This window comes from Hydra vulgaris, chromosome 13, assembly GCF_038396675.1.
Source record: "Hydra vulgaris chromosome 13, alternate assembly HydraT2T_AEP".
NCBI lineage: Eukaryota > Metazoa > Cnidaria > Hydrozoa > Anthoathecata > Hydridae > Hydra > Hydra vulgaris.
Window position 1 is genome coordinate 52,102,942 of NC_088932.1, and position 20,221 is coordinate 52,123,162.

Here is a 20,221-nt window from a genome sequence, read left to right on the forward strand (position 1 = left end):
GTGACACATCATTTATCTAAGATTTTTACTGTAACTGCTTTTTCGTGCTCAAAAAATTGCTCAAAAAATTGCTCAAAAACTGCTTTTTCGTGCTCAAAAAATTCTAATTCTTCTAATTTTTTTCATCAACTATCAGTGCTTAGAAATTTTCTACCCAATTCCTGTTTACCTGACACATAAAAAGCTTTTTAAGTCTTCTGTTTCCTTAAAAGAAGTTGTGCTACTTAAAGATAGTTAAAAACTTCGGAAGAACTTTAATTAATTATTAAAGAGTAGTTAACTGGTACAGGTAGTATATACTATACCTTAGTCTTCAAGAAATAAAATAAATTCAATAGAAGTTATTTGTATTTTGGAAAAAAAATTACTTGTTAAGGTATGAAAGTGAACTTCATTGGTATTATAATCCTTTGAAGAAGCATGCAAAAAATAGTGAAAAGTTTTAAGATTTAAACGTATACAATTTGTTAATAACTAATAGTTTAATAAATGTTATCTTTTATCTGTTTTATTATTGATTGATTCTCTATAAATCTATAGAGATCTAAGTTCTAATATTATTGTTTGATTCTCTATAGATCTATAGAGATCTAAGTTCTAATATTATTGATTGATTCTCTATAGATCTATAGAGATCTAAGTTTTAATGTTATTGATTGATTCTCTATAGATCTATAGAGATCTAAGTTCTAATGTTATTGATTGATTCTCTATAGATCTATAGAGATCTAAGTTCTAATATTATTGATTGATTCTCTATAGATCTATAGAGATCTAAGTTTTAATGTTATTGATTGATTCTCTATAGATCTATAGAGATCTAAGTTCTAATATTAACCTATAATATAAGTTCTAATGTCTATAATATAAGTTCTAATGTCTCTATTTTACAATTTCACAATCTTAGGGATTTTTTTGTGAGTTTTTCTATTTTATTCTGTTTCAAAATTTGATTTGATTTAATCAAGCGTTATGAAATTACTAATTGAATTTGCGAGGAAATTTTGCATAACAAATAACAAAATAAATATTTCTGTAAAAACTTGTATTTTAAATTTTTTGTTAAAATAAGTTTGCGTTTTTTTTTTATTTCTTTATTTTTTAATTTTTTGTTCCTATAAATCTTATTGCCTCAAAATGTTTTATATAAAATGAAATCAAAAAATACACTAATTCAAAAATTTATGTTTTAAACCCATTGCACAAGAGGCCTTTTAAAGAATCATCAATAATAAACAATCAATAGTATTGTTTTTGTTATTGTTTCAAAACTACTATGTACAAAAAAGTGTGAACTACGGATAAATGCCCTAAACAACTATTGTATCAGATAAATTTTTAATTAAATATAGGAAATTTCAACTAAATGCATCATGCTTTTGATTGTGTGAATGCTTTTCACATGATAATAAAAAATTCTCGTTGTTAAATTCAAGTAAGACAAAAAGTTGGCAAATTTTTTAAAAATACTATTGTTGGCATGTTAACAGGAATAAACATGATTGTCAAATCTATCAGTGGATAGGCCAGTTCTGCAGCTAGAAATATGTCTGTTTAAGCGTAATCTTAAGCTATAAACTTTACCAGTATATGTGGCTTGTTTATTACATAAGAAACATTTAATGTAATAAATTACATTTTTACTGTTGCAAGTAATATAACTTTTTACTTTCCATATAGTACTGTTAGATCAAACTCATCTACTTCTTGAAGGTAGAGTTTGCATATTTTGCATCAAACATCTTTGCATTTAAATACTCCAATTTTTTTGTTTGGTTACTTCAATATTTGAAAAAGTAAGTTTTCTGAGTAAATTAGGTTGTTTAAAAGCCTGGATGAATATTATAGAAAATATTTTTAACTATTTAATTAGAAGAAACTTTGAGCAAAAGGTTTGCTTCAGTAACATAAGGTTGACAATTAAGATTGATTTAATACATGGTGCTGGTCCTTTGAATTTTTTCATTGTGAAATGTTTTTCTTTACCCTAATATTGATTACCTTAATAGCATTATGAAATGCTATTAGGGTAATCACAATCTCTCAGCCACAACTTTAGTTTGAGCATAACTATACTTTTTAATGCAAAAGCGATGATGACTGTTATATATTAAGTAGTCATGAGTGTTAGTTTCTTTATAATAAATGTCTTTTATAAAAACAGCTGAAACAAGCAGAATCACCATTAATATTTTTTTAGCAAAAAGTTCATCAACCTAACACATTTGAACCCAATTAGTATTGATGTTGTATAAGCTTTTAAACAACATATTTGAGGTAATAATTTTATGAGCGAGTTACTTTGATTGGAATAATGTGTTATATTTTTCAGTTTCATTTTCAGAAATTTAAAGAAATCTAAATACAAACTTAAACAAAAATCAGAAAAATTTAAAAATAAAAAACTTGAAAAATGCATTTAGCATGGTCTTGCTTTAATGAATCATTTTCTATAAAGTTTTCTTTGAAAAAACTTTTATAGCAAAATATACCAAAATTTTTTGTTGGGTTGGACTTTTTTTAAATAAGCATAATGCAAGCATTCTTTCTCATTTTTTCTCAAATTTAAAATACATCATTTCAAGATATTTAAAATAAATATTTACCAAATAATTATAATTTGTTTAAAATTAGTAGTTAATCAGAATTTTTTGATTATTGTGATTAAAAAAACTAGCTTAGCTATCTTTAAACTTCACTGTAAGCGACGTCACTGTAAGCGACTTCACTGTAAGCGACTTCACTGTAAGCGACTTCACTGTAAGCGACTTCACTGTAAGCGACTTCACTGTAAGCGACGTCACTGTAAGCGACTTCACTGTAAGCGACTTCACTGTAAGCGACTTCACTGTAAGCGACTTCACTGTAAGCGACTTCACTGTAAGCGACTTCACTGTAAGCGACTTCACTGTAAGCGACTTCACTGTAAGCGACTTCACTGTAAGCGACTTCACTGTAAGTGAAATAATGTTCTGAACTTGTTGCGATTCTTCTTTCAGAATCACTATGAGTTGTTTTAAACTCATTTATTGTTTTCTGGATGTTCCAATGAACAGGAACTATCATAAGCAATTTAGATATCTAAAGCAGAATTTTAAAGTATACTAACTTGTGAATCCTCTTCAACAGATGCATTCAACAATTCAATTTAAAATGCATTCATGCAATTTCAACGACAATTGAAATTTTTTATTCAAATTTCATGATATTTAGCAATTTAATTTTTGTTTTATCTTATGTTATTTTATTGTCTATTTGTAGCATACTTATGCTAGATGATTTTTTAACAAGAGACACATCAAATTCAATAAGAAAAAGATTTATAATATAGTTTTGTGATACAGAGTTACCAGGTGATATGTAATCTGGGTCATGTCTCTTATCAACTTCTTCAAAAGACTTTATTTTTCTTACACAACCAAAACATTTTTTGTTACTAGGAATTAAAGTAGAGTTCATTTACCTATACTCTAGAATGATTCTAGTTTAATGCCAATAAAACAGGTATTCATGATTTTCTTAAATTCAAAAAATTGAATTGAATTCTAAATCTTTCTAAATCTTAAATCCATCCTTGTATAAAATACTGTTGCCATATCTGGGGCAGATTTTCCAATGATGTTATTTCTCTTTTAGACAAGGTTCAAAAATGCATAGTAAACATAGTTAGACCTGCTCTTGCAGCCAACCTCCAACCAATATCACATCATCATGTTGCTTCTCTTTCTCTATTCTAGAAATACTATAATGGGCATTGCTCTAAAGAGTAACGTCTTTTGTGGCATCATTTTGATGCCAATTCATTTTTCATTTTTAAAAATTTTTATGTTACTTGTCATTTTATTAAGTCTCATCTTTTTTCTGTGACTGTTCCAAGTGCTCCAAAAGCTCTTACTCATCTAGTTTTTTTCCTCGAACATCAGCTCTTTGGAATTCGCTTCCTTCATCTTGTTTTCCTGATTCATATAACTTGCAATCTTTTAAGTCGTCTGCCAATCATTATCTTACTCTACAAACTTCGTCTTTTCTCTTCCAGTAACTTCCAACTCTAACAGTGGTTGCTTGCAACCTTGTTGGAAGTAAAAATGTTAAAAAAAAAAAAAAAGAATTATTATTGAACCTAAGCAACTTTATAAACAAAAAATAACATTAGTGCAATCAATGTTATTATAATGTTGTAATTCTGGTGTAAAATAGCGCAAACAATGAAATCCAACAAATAATATGATGAAAAAACTGCAAAGTTGAAAATATTTAACAGATAATTTATTTTGAGTTACAAACATTTCATATCTGCAACATATACATCCATTAAATAATTTTAATTTTCTCTTGGTGAGAATCTTAGTTTTTAGACCTCATTTAAAGACAACTCCAGCAATTTTCAATGGGATTAAGGTTGGGTGAATTAAATTTACCTTAATCTCATTTTCCCAAAACCAACTGTAAACAAGCTTTGTCCTGTGACAGGATCACGTGTTCTCAAAACGTTCATGAACATAAACATTTGAAGTATTCAAAGGTAAACATGGCTTATTGCAATATTAAGAAGCATAAACCATAAACCACCACTTAAATAGGCTATAATGCACCCCGTATCATAACTATCAACATCTAATTGTTACAACACTTGGTGCAATATCAGTGGAGATTACCTCAGAAGCACTAGCAAACTGATACACTTTTGCTTAACAAAAAATAGTTCTGCCTTTTGAGTAGTACCTTCCTATATAATGCAGATAATGATATGTGAAAAACAAGAAAATCAAAGATAGTGTCCCACAAAAAAAAAATTTTAATGGATGAAATTTAATGATCCTAATTAAGATCCATGTAGTACATACCTGTGGATGCTTCTTGTATATAGTTTGTGTGTAAAGCAATAGTTTTAAATATAAAAATTATTTCCAGATTTAACAATAACATTTTATTTAATAAAAAAAATCTATAAAATCCATGTCATGTATTTTAAAAATCTTTTTGTAGTTGATATAAAATAAATAAGAAAATAATTCTGAGAACCATCAATCTCTAAAAAATTAGATTGACTCAAGCTATAGGCTATATGAAAGGTCTATATGTTATAGGAGAGGTATGCATCAAAATGTATAGCTTCTTGTACAGAAAATTTAGGGAATAGCAGATTAAAAAAATATACTAAAACTTATGATTTTTTGAAAATAGAAGTTGTATGTTGCATAGTCCAGGAAAATTTGTTTGATGTAAATAAAATTGGTTAATTTTTATGAATAGAAAAAATCAAATTTCCGATAGACTTTAGCCCAAGCAACTTTTAATTCAAAATAGTTCAACTCTTTGTGAATTTGCAGAAAAGTATAGTTTTTTTTATGCAGAATGCAGTGCAAGGTTTCCAATTAAATAAAACCAAGGCAACTTTATTTGTGATTTTCAAGAAGACGAAAAACAAATATTTACAAAATTTTAACAACTTACGCTACCATAAACAAAATTTTAGTATTACTGCAAAAAATGTTTCAGCATCACATGATAAATGTCTTTGTGATGGAATTGAGGTAACCCTAAAACATCCTATTACAAAAGATAGTCCTCAGTCACTTGACAAACACATTGACACACCACATTGACACACCAATTAAAATGTACAGCTGGTGTGTTAAACACATCAAAATAATATAGTTGAAATATTTTGGTTGACAAAATTTATATAAAAATGCACAAAATTCAATATGGAAGAGAGGTATGATGCATTTATAATACATGGAAGATAAAACCATCACAGTTTCATACCAGTCTCACTTACTTTGAAATTTAAGAGAATCTCATTTTATGATGTTTGGATTAATATGTTTCTACCTGCAGATTTTATATTCTCAGATGCTTAATACAGGGGAGAATATATTTACTATATTTCGGAAATTTTTTCTCACCCACTCTGAGCTATATTTTAATTTTTACTTGTTATCAACAAACTCTATATCAAAATGAAAAAAAAATGTACAGTGTAAACCGGCCTTAAAGTTTGAAATATACACACTCAGGGAGTTAAAAATTCCTATTTACCCATTTATTATTACCTCCTATTTATAAGGTCTGGACAAAATTCCCACCAACACTTTTATTCCCACTTTGTAATAAACTTCTGAAAGTACCAAAGAAATTTCAAGTCTTCCCTAAGACATTAAGCATCATAATTTATTAGACTGCTTAATGAATTATGATGCTTAGTGGTTTTTAGGAAATATCCTTAGCATTTCAGAATAGAATCAGAATGTCCTTTTTATAAAAAAGCGTGTAGCACATTTGCATGGAAAAGATGATCTGCATATTTTATGCAAGGTTCAATCACTCAAAGATCAAATGAAGAAAGATTTTATAACATTGACTTTAAAAAAGGCAACAAAACAAAATTATTGTTTGAAAAATTCAATTTTGACTTTTATGATTTTGTTCATAGTGTTTTAAACTTACCAACTTAGTCATTAGCACAACTGGAAATTTAAAACTTTTTGATGTGTACACTGAAATAGTCTTTCTATTTATATTTTATTACATTTATCTATCAGGCTGGCATAGATAGTTCTAAGGCTAGCTAGTAGAAAGGTTTTCAGAACTCTGTGGTAGCTCTCAGAGAGGTCGATTCCATCAACAGCAGTAAATTATCAGAGTATAAAAAGTGCCGTATTGCGTATGGATGGTGTCCCTGTTAATGCTTTTGGTGAGCATTTTCAAGACCACATAAAAAGCCCTAAGTTATGACTCTGGATTAATTAGCAGGACTAAGACAACTGCATAGCTTATTGCTTGGGATGCCATGCTCTATTCATGAATGAGTCAGGTTCTCTTTAAACTAAACCCATACATAAAGTAACCCAAAATATTAAACATAAAAAGCCATGTTTCAATATATCTTTCACAAATATTCATGGTCTTCCAAGTTCCATTCCATCAGTTCAAACTTGCCTCTTGCAAAATTCACCAGACTTGCTTGCTCTTAGTGAGACTAATTTCATTCAACTAATTGTTCTTTAGATCTCAGTATTGATGGGATCTTTTGATTTACAAAGACTGATTGTCACATGCATAGCTTAGAGATATACTTATGCATCAATTCACTAATTTGTCATGAAATCCTGTTTAAATGTTAATTGAAAAATGTTTGAGTCCTTTGATTATTCTTTTATGTGCCTTCCCTTTTCACTCTATCACCTTTCTCTTTGTTTTTTATTGTTCTCCTTCTTCTCAAGACTGAACTCTTTTAGATGTACTTTCTGATCAAATTGACCCTTCCCTATTACCCCTCTTTCAATATTGTTGTTATTGGTGACTTTTATGCTCATCACACTAAATGGCTCTAACACCACTAGCCCTGGTACTAAAGTGTCAAACACTAACTGCTGGCACTAAAGTCCATAACTTATTCAGATAGTCAACTTTGTGACTTATTTTCCAGACAACCCTAATCACTTGGGCTGATGCCTTTTGTCTCTCTGCTAATAAATGCAGCTGTTACTTAACCTCCTGGATCCAAGCAGATATTGAACTTTTAACTCCTTCTGGTTGGTTCCAAGTCAAGCCTCATTATACTCCATGGTTTTCATCTTCTTGTGTTGCTGCTATATCTATTTGTAATCACTTATTTCATCTTTTTCGAAAGAACAACTCTCTTGAGAATAAATGCCTATTTATTATTGAAAGAAATCAATGTAAAAAGGTTCTGTCAGATGCTAAGTTCCATTAATCCCAGTTTACTAAATCTTGTATCTTATCTTAGAAGTTGGGCTCTAGAAACTTTTGGAAAATCTTCAACAGTGTCGTTAACAAAGGTAAGTCTAACATTCCATCTCTCACTCATAGGATTGATCTTATTACCTCTAGCAAGGATAGGGCAGAACTATTTGCAAAAAACTTTTCTTCTAATTCAAACATTGAATCTTATGGCCTAACTTTTCCAGCCATTCAAGTTAAACAGGTTAACCAATTGCTAGACATTCTAATCGATATAGCCTCTATTGTTAAGGTCATACCTCTACTAAACTCTTCTGTCGCCTTATTGCAGACAACATTCCTGTTGTAGTCTTATAAAAGTGTTCTCCAGAACATTCTTCAATTCTCTTTAAACTATTTAATAAATGCTTGACTTGTTTACCTGCCTGCTGAAAAATGGCATATGTGGTTCCAATTTTTAAAAACTAAGGAGAACACTCTGACCCATCTAACCATTGTCCAATCAGTTTTCTTTTGATTATTAGCCTCTTTATTCAAGGAGTCTTTATTGAACAAATTTCAAAGATCTTATTTTGAACTTACTCTTTTACTGCCAATTGTGCATCATTGAAAAAAAAAGAAGACACGAAGTTCCTGGTTAAATTCTGTAGTGCTCTGTGACAAGACCATTAGGATTTCTTGGAGAAACTACAAAAGCCATTAATACGGTTTTTGACAATCAATTTTATTTTCTTTCTGCAGCTAACTTGCTAACTGTTTTAATTGAAAGCATTTATTGTGCATTAGATAGGGGCGACGAGGCAAGGGCTTATCTTAGATCTTATATTATTGATTTGCTAACTGCTGTGACTGAAAGATTTTGTTGTGCATTAGATGTAGACAACAAGGCAAGGGCTATTGCTCTAGACTTATCTGAAGTTATTGATAAAGTTTGACATGCTGGTCTTCTCCATAAATTTGCTTCAAAAACTTTTGAGATGTTAAACCATTTCTTTCTAACCACTTTATTAACGTCATCCTTAAAGGCCAATACTCTTCTTTATTTCCAGTAATAATTATTATAATAGTTATTTCAGTAATAAATAAACTTAAAATTTTAGATTCTTTTGATGCTGTAATCACTATAAATATACAGGGTGCAGAAAAAGTTCCCATACAAAAATGTAAACAGCAAAAACAGAAAAAGTTCCTGTACAAGACGAGAAACAAAATACACTTTAGTTTAAAACAAAATAATACTAAAAAACAGTAAAAGAATACGAAGGAATACAAAAGAATACTAAAACACACTATATATTGAAAGAAAACACCATACAGATAATTTTTTTAAATTATACTTTTGTACAGGAACTTTTTCCGCACCATGTATATCATAAAATATTAAGTGTTATATATTTCACATATTCATTTATGTAATATTTATGTAATAATTAAATTTTAAGTTCATAACTTTGTAATATTGACTTTAAATAAGGTAACAAAGTAAGTTTATTATTTGAGAAATTCAATTTTGACTTTGAATTTAGTGTTTTAAAATTAAGCACAACTGAAACTATACACTCCCACCCACCCACCTCCTTGTATGACTTTGTTTATTGTGTTTTCAACTTACTAACTTTGTCATTTGCACAACTGAAATTAAAAACTTTTTGTTGTTTAATTTGAAATAGCTTTTCTATTTATATTTGAACTATTAAAACTTTTTGATGCTGTAATCACTACAAATATATATCTTAAAACATTCTGCACATTTTCTATTTCAAATTTATGTAAACTTTTTGCTTTACTTATTTATAAATTTCAAAATTTTTTTTTTAAAATAATGGAGGGAGGGGGTGTGTGTGAACAAGAAGTACTAAGAGGGAGTTATAAGTTTTTAAAGGTAAAATGTTTGTTAACATTTATCCTTTTTTTTTAATAAATAACAAATGACATTTATTCAATACAATGACATTTATATTCAGTACAATTACTTATTTCATTATAAAATTTGATCTTCAAAAAGATTAACAAAGTTCGATTTTTAAATTAATAACTTACTTGACATTATGAGAGTATCTTTTATTATTATATATAAGTTTCTATTGTTTTGATTAAAAAAAAAACAATATTCTTTGACTCATGTGTAAAATATAATTTATGAAAAACAAATGATTCTATCTTAGACAACAGATCTCTCATGCAGAGCTAAAGTGCTTTGCATCTGAGATCCAAAATGATTTGATCCAAATTGATTTGTAGCAACTTTAAATCTAGTTTTCAAGCTCTCTAAAACAAATGCAAATAAAATCAATTTGACTATTAATCAATTTATTATTGTTCAATATCAACTTTAACCAGCCCTTATGGAAAATAAGCTAAATCAGATTTTAAATATTCTTCTTCTTCTAAAACTATAACATGTTTACAAATTAGGAAAAATTGGAGTATAAAATCAGCTTGTTCAAAAATGAATAGCTGTTAAAAACCAGGAAAAAATAATTTTGCTTGTAGAGAGAAAATTCATAACAATAACTATTTAAATATAGTTTTTTTAGAACTATTAAAAAAATTTTTCTTTAGTATTTTTTCAAGAACTGCCTTAGTTATTGATCTGAAATTGTGAAATATTGTGAACCAAAAATAATAGCTATCAATATTAAATTGATATTTGACTTAAGCTGGGGCCAGGGGTGGGTTTGATAAAATATAGCCGGGGTCGGGGCAGGGACTGGGTTTGTGAGTGGGGCTGCATAAACATTTATACATCCTAAAGTATATTTTTTCAATTCAAAGTTCACGCTAAATTTTTTATATATATGCATATATAAACATCATTATGATCATCATAATCATCATCATCATCTTCTCTTTTGGCAAATACCACACCACATAAATACTAAAGTTTATATAAATATGTAAAGATATTGTATGCCAACATCAAAATAATGAGCAAACATATATGTTTATATCCATAATATGTATGCATAAAGCGCATCTCAGAAGCTTTTATTCCTTCTGGAATAAAAGTTTCTGAGATGCATTTTATGCATATATTCCTTCTGGAATAAAAGTTTATTCCTTCTGGAATGAAAGCTTATATTCCTTCTTTTCAATTTTAAGTTAAGACTCATTCTACTCCACACTTTTCACAATCTTGAGCAAATGCTTTATTAAACTATATTCATTTTTTACATCTTTTTTACAAGAACATTTCTCTTAAGAACAAATATCCTTTTATTGTTCCAAGAAGCCAATGTAAAAAAGTCCTGTCTGATGTTAAGCACTGTTATTCTCAGTCTACTAAATAATGTATCTTATCTCAGATGTTAGGTTCTAGAGACTTTTAGTTAGTCTTCAACAATGTCACTGACTAAAGTAAGTCTAACATTTAATCTCTAATTCATGGGTCTGATCTTATTACTTCTCCCCAGAATAAAGCAGAGTTATTAGCAAAGAAATCTTATTATAATATGACTCTTAAATATAATGCTCATACTCTTCCTGACAGTTAAACAAATTAACCCATTGAATGGTACTAATTTTTCAAAACTCTTGAAAACACTTTGACCTCTCCAACAATCCTACAAATAGCCTTCACTCTGTTATTAGTTTTTTTATATAATGGTTTTGAGATTGATTTATTTATTTTTAACAGCAGTAGTAAAGTTATTCTTGAAGGCCTACACTCTTCTTTATTTCAAGTAACTTTAAGGGTACCATAAGGTTCTATTTTTGCTCTTGTATTGTTTCTTATCTACAATATCAATTTTCATGAATATTTTACATCTAAAGCGGCTCTATTTTTGATTGTTTAGAACAAGCAGCCAATTTTTAATCTGATCTCTCTTCTGTAACAGCCTAAGGCTTGCAGTGGCTAGTGATTTAAATTCTGGACTTAAAATTTACATTTTTTGTTAGACAACAAAACTCATTGATTTACTGAAAAAAATATTGCAATAATGTTAGCATCAGATAAAGTTTAAAAGTACATTGTAAATGTAATTAGACCTGCTCTATCTGCCAAGCTTAAGCCACTTTCTCATTGTTGTATGGTTGCATTTCTTTCTTTTTTCTACAAATACTATTATGGTTAATGCTCAAATGAGCTATCTCGATTACAATAAACCAAAACTCATTCTTATTTGGCTTCTTATTCAACAAGTTGCATCCTTTTACTGTATCTGTCCCTTCATACTATAAACACTTTTATTAACCCAGATTTATTCCTTGCACATCAAAAAAACCTTTTAAGTCTTACTTATCTTCATGTTTTCTTTTTTTATACAACCTACAACTTTTTAAGTCTTCAGTTAACAGTTTCCGGCCGGGGCTGGGACCAGAGCCAGATTTGTAAAAAGTCTCATTTTCAGCTGGAAACAGGGCCCCGGTCACTTACTATTCTAGACAAGGTCCAAAAACACATTGTTTTTGGACCTAGTTGAACTTCATCTGCCGAGCTTGGAAAAATAAAGAAGCTACAAATCTCTTATTTGTCCATGGAAGTGAATACAGGAACAAATAAGAGATTTGTAGATAGGGAATGGAATCAGGAGTAAGAAAATGGCAAGAATGATAAAGAGAAGCAACCTTAGCAGATGCTAAATTAGCAATCAAATGTATATGTGGCTTCCATGAAAAGTCAGTAGTAAAATAATAATATAAAGTCTGAGAGATCTTGCTAATAACTGAAAGAAGACTAATGGAATGATAATTGGAGGGGTCAGAATATTCTCCAGAGTTTTTGAGAACTGGAATCACAGATGCCATTTTCAATCAGGCAGGAAAACAATACTCAGTCAAGCACTTACTAAATATTTTACAGAGAATTACAGAGAGAACAATTTTTTAAAACTATAACAGGAATTTTGTTGGCATTTAGCCAGCTAATTTGTCAAGATAATAACTAACATAATTATTAATTTAATTAACATAATTATAAATTTTTATTGATTGATTATATTTAGTTAATATAGGAAACTGGTATCATTAGTAAATTATATATTGCAGAATTTAATAAATCAAGTTATTTATACAAATAACAACAATAAATATTATTTATACAAACGAAAAACAAAATCCCTGAAAAACCCCTTAAGTCAGAATCTTTTCAATGGCTGGATACAAATTCTTATCAGTGTAAAAAATGTATTTGGACACTCTTTTAATAGTAAAATAATTTATTGAATAAATAATTAAGTTAATTATAACATTATAATAATGTTATAGTTTATTTGTTAAAAATATTTAAAAATACTATTACAATATTTGGTATACAACAGTTTATGCTATATTTTTTTATATTATGCATTTTCATATTGTTTACTTTTTTCTTAAGTGAAATTACCTTTTGACATAGTGTTAAACATGAAAATTAGCAACATTAGCTTGCACAGACATCGATTCTTTTTCTTGTTCTTTCATTAAAAAAACTTCACTTTTTCTTGTCCTTTTCATTTTTTGATTGTTTATAGTACAATGATTTTTAAGTAATTGCACTAATGTATATTTTACATATTACCCTTTTTGAAAACTCTATTTGCTTTATTTTTGACAAATATTTTTTAGATTCTATCGTGCTCCACGTGCTCCAGTAAATAAACAAACGGCAAGGTACCTCTGTAATATGGTTTTTAGCCGCTACAGTAGTCTCAAAAGATCCGTACATGGATTCAACTGTGGCATTTATGACTCAACCAGGAAATGCGGACTCAACAGGAAATACGGAAGATAGATTTCAATTTTACAACATTTTATTAACTTGCTGTCTTTATTTATTTTTTTGTTTGTTTATGACTTTGTCCACGCAAAACAAACATTACTTTAAGTAAATAAAAGAAATGATGTAATGAATTAAAGCGTGTATGTGATAAAGTTAAGTATGGCTTTCAATACCTTCTAAAAAAATTAACGTATAGAGTTCAGTAATGTCCATGCTTTTTGCTGAAAAAAAACGTGGACTTAACTGATGTGCGGGCTTGAGCGACTTAAAATCTTACTGCATTTTATCTTTAGGGATCGTCCATAAAGTACGTACGCTCGGAGGGGAAGTGGGGGTATTCTGATGGTGTATATGAGAAAGGAGACTCTAAATTTAAAAAAATATTATAAAATGTTAGATAAATAGATTAAAAGCGTGGGTACTTTTAGGGAGGTGGAGGATCCTCAAAAAAGCTTATTGCAAAATGCGAGGAGGGGGGTTTGACGAAAAAAATGCGTACGTACTTTATGGACGACCCCTTAGTAGATTTTGTAATTAAAAAAGAAAATCAACAGAAAAAAATAGAATGGTATTTCATTAATTAACAATAATTGTTAATGTCAAGATGTTGTTAATTAATAACAACACCTAGACATTTTTTAATTATTAGTAATTATAGATTATTTGCATTTTTTATTGTTTTTTTTACAATGAAAAAATAATACAAATTTTTTTATTTGTTTAAGTATTTAGGTATTTTTGAGTACTCAAACAAAAAACAAAATAAATAAATAAATTTTAAATACAGAACATTTTAAGTAGATGAGCATGGGGATAAAATTTTGGTGATCAAAACAATTCCCTAATTTACTTAACTTTACATCAAACTAGATCAAAGCTCATTGGAAAATTAATATTTTATAAAAAATTTCAATTTTATAATTTCTTTTTTTTTTTTTTTTTAGTTTTAAATGTTTATAATAAATGAAATACAAATTAAAATTAGTTTAAAAACTTTACTTTAGCTGATGGATAGAGAGAGAATTTCAAACTTAACATGGCCATTATTATGAAAATAATTTTAATGAAATTTGATATCTGAAGATGTGTTTTGAAATAACTTATGATCGAATGAATTTTTTTTTTTATGTATTAGAAGACAATAGTTTTTGAAAAAGATAGTTAGGTATTGCGGTAATAAAGAAAAATAGGGTAGGGTTCGATTGGCTACAACTACTCCAACGACTAGTTTTATGCAAGTCATTCTCATTTGAAACAGCATCTTAAAAGTATGAGTATACTCTATACCCTTATTGATCCTCTTTGAAAAGAGAAAATTTTAACTATTTTGAAATTTTGGCTTTTTCATATTTTTAGTGTTAAAGTTTGCTTTGGTGTATAGTGTTAATATTTGGTTCTAATTAAAATTTTTCAAAAAAAAATTAATATAGATGCGCGTATTTGTTATTTATTTGAACATAGACAAAAATACCATCTATAGCAACGGTTTTCTTTTTCTTTTTTTTACTTTCTCTATACATTCAATACTTTTTCTTAAAAGACATATATCTGAAATTTCCCACACTTCATTTCTTTTGGGACTCTCTCCCCCGTCGTCATGTTTTCTTGACTCTTACAACCTGCAAATTTTTAAGTCTTTTGTCGATTGTTTCCTTGCTTTTTAAGTCTATTCTTTGTTTTCTAGTCACTCCCAACTTTATAGTGGTTGATTGTAGCCAAGTTGGGAGTAAATTAGATTTGTTTTTTTTGTTTTGTTTTGTTTTTAAAAAAAATACTTTTTCCCTTTATTTAAAGGCAAAAGAATTACGGTCAAATAAATTTAAAAAAAAAACAGTCAAATAATTTAAGTTTGCTAAGGTTATCTATAATAAAATATTTTCACGTGATTTTTATATACTGTTTTTTTTGAGTTGTTAAATATAAAATGGATTCAAATAAACATGATTTGAAAAAATTATTCAATTTTTTTTAAAACTTGTAATTTTAACTTCATGAAACTGATTTTTTAAATGCGCTTATTTTTACTCAAACGAAACTAAAGATTTTATAAAAATCGATGAGAGTATTAATATTTATAAAAATCGATGAGAGTATTAATATTTATAAAAATCGACGAGAGTATTAATGTTTATAAAAATCGATGAGAGTAATAATATTTATAAAATCGATGAGAGTATTAATATTTATTTGAATAAAATCCATATAAATATAAGAAGTTTAAAAAAGAATTATGAACATCTCTTAGATATTACACACTTTTGCGTTTAAGTTGGCCAATTTTCACTTTAATTTGGCATTTTTTAATTTAACTTGGCAATTTTCACTTTACAAATTAAAGTGAAAATTGCCAAATTAAAATGAAAAAATGCTAAATTAAAGTGAAAATTGGCCAACTTAAAAGCAAAAAGGTGTAATTGCAAAACTGCTGTCTTTTAATTTAAGTTTGCGTGACTGAAACCTAAAGCTCACTTGCTGATTTTGAAAATAACTCTTAACTCCAACAACCGTGTGGTGGAGTTCTTATTTTTTTTCATAAAAGTTAATCTTTTGTATAAATTTCGAAGCGACGCGTCGTAACGTTTTCTGATATAAATAATGAGATTTTAACAATGGAGCTAATCATCAAAAAACCTGCCTTTAAGCTGTTGCTATAGGCCACTGTTGCTAATGGCCATATAATTTCCTTAGCAATTTGTATAATTTTTTCTAGACATGATTTTTTGAAACACAAATAGATCAATTTTGGTATTATTTTCGCAAAAAGAAATTTGCGTCAGAACGCACGTACAATCCGTTGCTCTCAACGTAAAAATCAGATAACTGAAATAAAACAACATTCAACTGAAATAAAACAAATAAAGTAATACTATTAGTTGTTTTTTTTTGTTTTTATGTTATTTGTGTATATTACTTAGTATCTAGACCGCACAAATGAAAAAAAATTAAAAAACTACTAAAAAAAAGTATATAACTATTCTTTAAATTTCATTTGAAAAAATAGTAGTATTCACTATTTGTTTAATGTAAACACTCAGATTGCGGCCGTGGTGCAGTGGTTCGAGCACTTGTTTTAGAAGCAAGAGATTCAGGGTTTGAAGGGAGCTTTATACATATTTCGCGCCATCGGTAATTAAAGAGGCGTGAACCGTCAAGTTAAACACTTTTCTGCGGTACTCTGTGTCAAGACCTCAAGTTCTCCTTGAGGCGCATAAAACAAAATTTTTTTTAAAAAAAAGCATTATTCGCCGGTGCTTAGAGCATTGTCTACAACATTTCTTTTTAAACATTTTACGTAGTTTAAGGATGCAAGTTTTCCTTACGTGAAATAATTCTTAAAACCAATTGCATTATTTCTTGGATTTCTAAAGGTCTTAAGAAATCTTCAAAAATTAAGCAAAAACTGTGGGTAAAAAAATCTAAACCAGAATTAAATTTAAACATTAACTAAATTACCAAACCTAACAAAAGTTTATTTAAAAAACATTGTAAAAATTGAAAAAAAACTTCTGATTTCCTCTATAAGCACAAACATTTAAAGTGCGTTTAGCAAATAATAAAAAAAATCACTTGAGAAATGAAAATTAAAGCTACCTTACTGCCACATACATTAAAAATTGGAAAAAATATATTATGTCAATCAAATAATATTACAATTGAATAGAATAGTTTTTTTTACAACCATTAGAATAAAATTATACTAAAATATCCCATACATACACGATAAATATGTATATGATGTATAAATTCCAAATAATTTAAACATAAACTTTACTGAGTTTGCTTATAATGAACTTGAAAATGTCTTTAAACTATTAAAACGAAATAAGGCAACAAGATCAGACGGTATTAGTAGACACATTATTATAGATACTTACGATGCTATGAAAAACATTCTTTATAAAATATTTAGTGCATCTATTAATAAAGGATTATTTCCAGATCATCTGAAAATAGCGAAGATAACTCCTATCTTTAAGACTAATGATCTAATATAATAAACTGTTAGTCATTTTCAATTCTTTCATTTTTTTCAAAAATTATAAAAATAATATTGATTAAACGGGTCAACACATATCGTATTGACAATAAACTGCTAAATGAAAATCAATTTGGGTTCAAAAAAAACTGTTTCAACTGAACATTCCATTCTCCAGCTTACACATAACATTTCTGAATTTTTTAAAAGCTCTCATTTTACTAGAGTAGTGTTTATAGAGCTATTTTAACAAAGTCAACCATGGTATCTTTTTTAAAAAACTTGCCTCTAATGGTATAAACGATAAAACCTTGAGTTGGTCCAAAAGCTATTTAACTAATCCAAAACAAAATGTTTACAAAGAAAACTCCGTCCCTCAAATATAATATGAATATAACAAGTGATGTGCAGCAAGGATCGATTCTTGGACTACTTTTTTTTTAATACACATCTTAACAAAAGTGAAAGTGATTTTAACAAAATTTCAAACTTAACAACTATAATTTTTGCAGATGACAAAATCTTGTTTTTATTTCATGAAAATATAAACGTGTTTTTCAATAACATGACAAACGTTTTTCAAAAAGTCTAAATCTTTAAATACTGATAAAACTAAATGGACATTTATCCATCCACGCTTAAAAAAAGCGAAGACTGTCAACCCTGATGTCTGATCTTTTAAAGTTTAAAACTCTATTATTTATTTATTACTAAAAACTATAAATTGTACAGAGCTTTTTGATATATCTATATAATCTTCAAGAAGTCCTTCTACTAATTTAAATATAAGTATATTTTAAGCCATTGTAAAAAAAAAGTTAAAACATTACAAGGTGTATCTGAGTATTTTCTCATGTAAATAAACGGGTTTAAGCGTATTAAGCTCGAAAAAAAAATTAAAAAAAAAAACTTTTGAAATAAAATTTTTAATTAGCTCGATTTTCGAACGCAACTGAATAAATTATTTTTAACGCCAGACGCCATGTCAAAGGTAAGCAAAAGCTTTGATAGACTTAAAAAAAACAGTCTTCAAAAAAAAAAGTCTATTCAGATTAAATTATTGAAAAAAAAAATTAAAAAATTAAAAAAATTGAAAAAATTAAAAAAATTATTTGGATTATCTAAATAATCTCATATAAATATACTCCTTTTCTTTTTGGATCTTAATTTTCTTGATATATAACAAATTGTTGCTTTCGGGCTTCGTTCTTATTGACAATATTGACAATATTGACAAACGACTGATAACATATATAACAAACTATATATAACAAAACTATATAATAAACGACAAATTCTTGATATATAACAAATTTTTGCTTTCGGGCTTCGTTCTTTGGCATCTCTAAACATATCAATTTAGTCTTCACTATCTATATTGTGAAGCCTTACATTAGTTGTCTCTTCCATGAGTGTCGCGGTTATAGAAGGGGAAAAATATTTCTTATATTGACAAACGACTGCATTAAAACAAACAGAAGTCCTTCAATAAACTGGTCATCAATGGAGCATAAAGTTGGTTTTAAAGTATTCTGTAACAGTTTTTTTGCAAAAATAAATCAGTTTTTCTGAAAAATAATGCAGCAAGATTAGATTTAAATTGGTAACTTTATAAATTTGTTTTTAAAATATCTTTTATTACCTAGATACAAGTGAAATGATCAAAACTTGCTTTTTACATCTAATACATAAAACTTAATCATCCGTTGAGAAATTTTTCGAAATTGTGTAAGCACACTCGCAGTTCATTAATAGCAGTTGCATTACAAAATGATGGTGGCAGCAGTATTGTAAACTGGAACATGTTCCAGTGGTAAGATAATGTAGAAAACGCTGCAGAAAAATAGAAGATGTATGAAAAAAAATTTAAAGACGGTTGTCATGACACCTGGAATAATATCGCATGGTAGTTTTTGTTGTCTAAAAAATTTAAAAGATCTTCTGGATTACTTTTGATATCTTTATTTCAAGGTGAAGCCTTGAACTAATAATTATGTCTTGGGAGTGCAAATGCCAGTTTGGCTTCTTTTTTTAAAACAGGGAATAAGGTATAAAATAAAAAACATTTAATACATAATTCTGTCAGGTATTTTAAATTTGTTAATATATTTAACTGTAATGTATATAACTTCACGAAAATTGTAAAATTATACTATTTAAATACTATTGAAACTGTAAATTATAAAGGTCTTTGTGTTAAGATCTATATACAGTGGCGGATCAAGGAGGGAGGGGGGGGGGGGGGCTAGGGAGCTATAGCCCCGGGCCCCACAATTTTAGGGGCCCCGATTCAAAGTAAATTATTTTTTTTTATTAACTCTGAAAATTAAATCTTTTATTAACTTAAAAGAGCCAAAAACAAAAGCACAAAAATAAAATAACTGTCAACAAAAACGCTGCATTATATATTTTTTCCGGTCTTTGACAACGAAGGAGCGCAACTACTTCTACAAAAAAAAAATTACTAGATTGGTAGCAGTAGGGTTAGGACTATTGTAATTGTAATTGTAAAAATTAAATACAATTACACATTACAATACAATAATATTGTATTGTAATATTACAGAAACAATAAAAAAAATTTATTTTGGTATTGTATCGCTGTGATGAAAAACAATTACAGTAAGTATTGTATTGTTTTTTTTTCTAGCAATACAATAAAATTCGAGAACTATTGTATTGTATTGTTTTAATGAAATAAAATTACAATAACTATTGAATTGTTTTGATGAAAACAATTACAATAACTATTGTAGTGTATTACTTTACATTAAAGTAGAAAAGCTAAAGTATTTTAACGTATTTATATTCGTCTCTGACGAACCTACTTATTATTT

The 20,221-nt window shown here is 28.1% G+C and overlaps 1 protein-coding gene across 4 annotated transcripts in view; it reads right to left on the reverse strand.

Annotated features, from left to right (window-relative positions):
• The window catches only part of LOC105849595 (stimulated by retinoic acid gene 6 protein-like), a 159,634-nt gene extending 142,354 nt beyond the window's left edge, over positions 1–17,280 (reverse strand). Inside the window, exon 1 of one of the 4 annotated variants that reach the window (XM_065816702.1) lies at positions 17,126–17,280. The gene's annotated coding sequence lies outside the window, so the exon portion shown is untranslated. Of the gene's footprint in view, positions 1–13,033; positions 13,233–16,999 lie in introns of those variants that run through there. The other 3 variants (XM_065816705.1, XM_065816703.1, XM_065816704.1) reach the window with 3 other exon arrangements.
• Between the last annotated feature and the right edge of the window lie 2,941 nt (positions 17,281–20,221).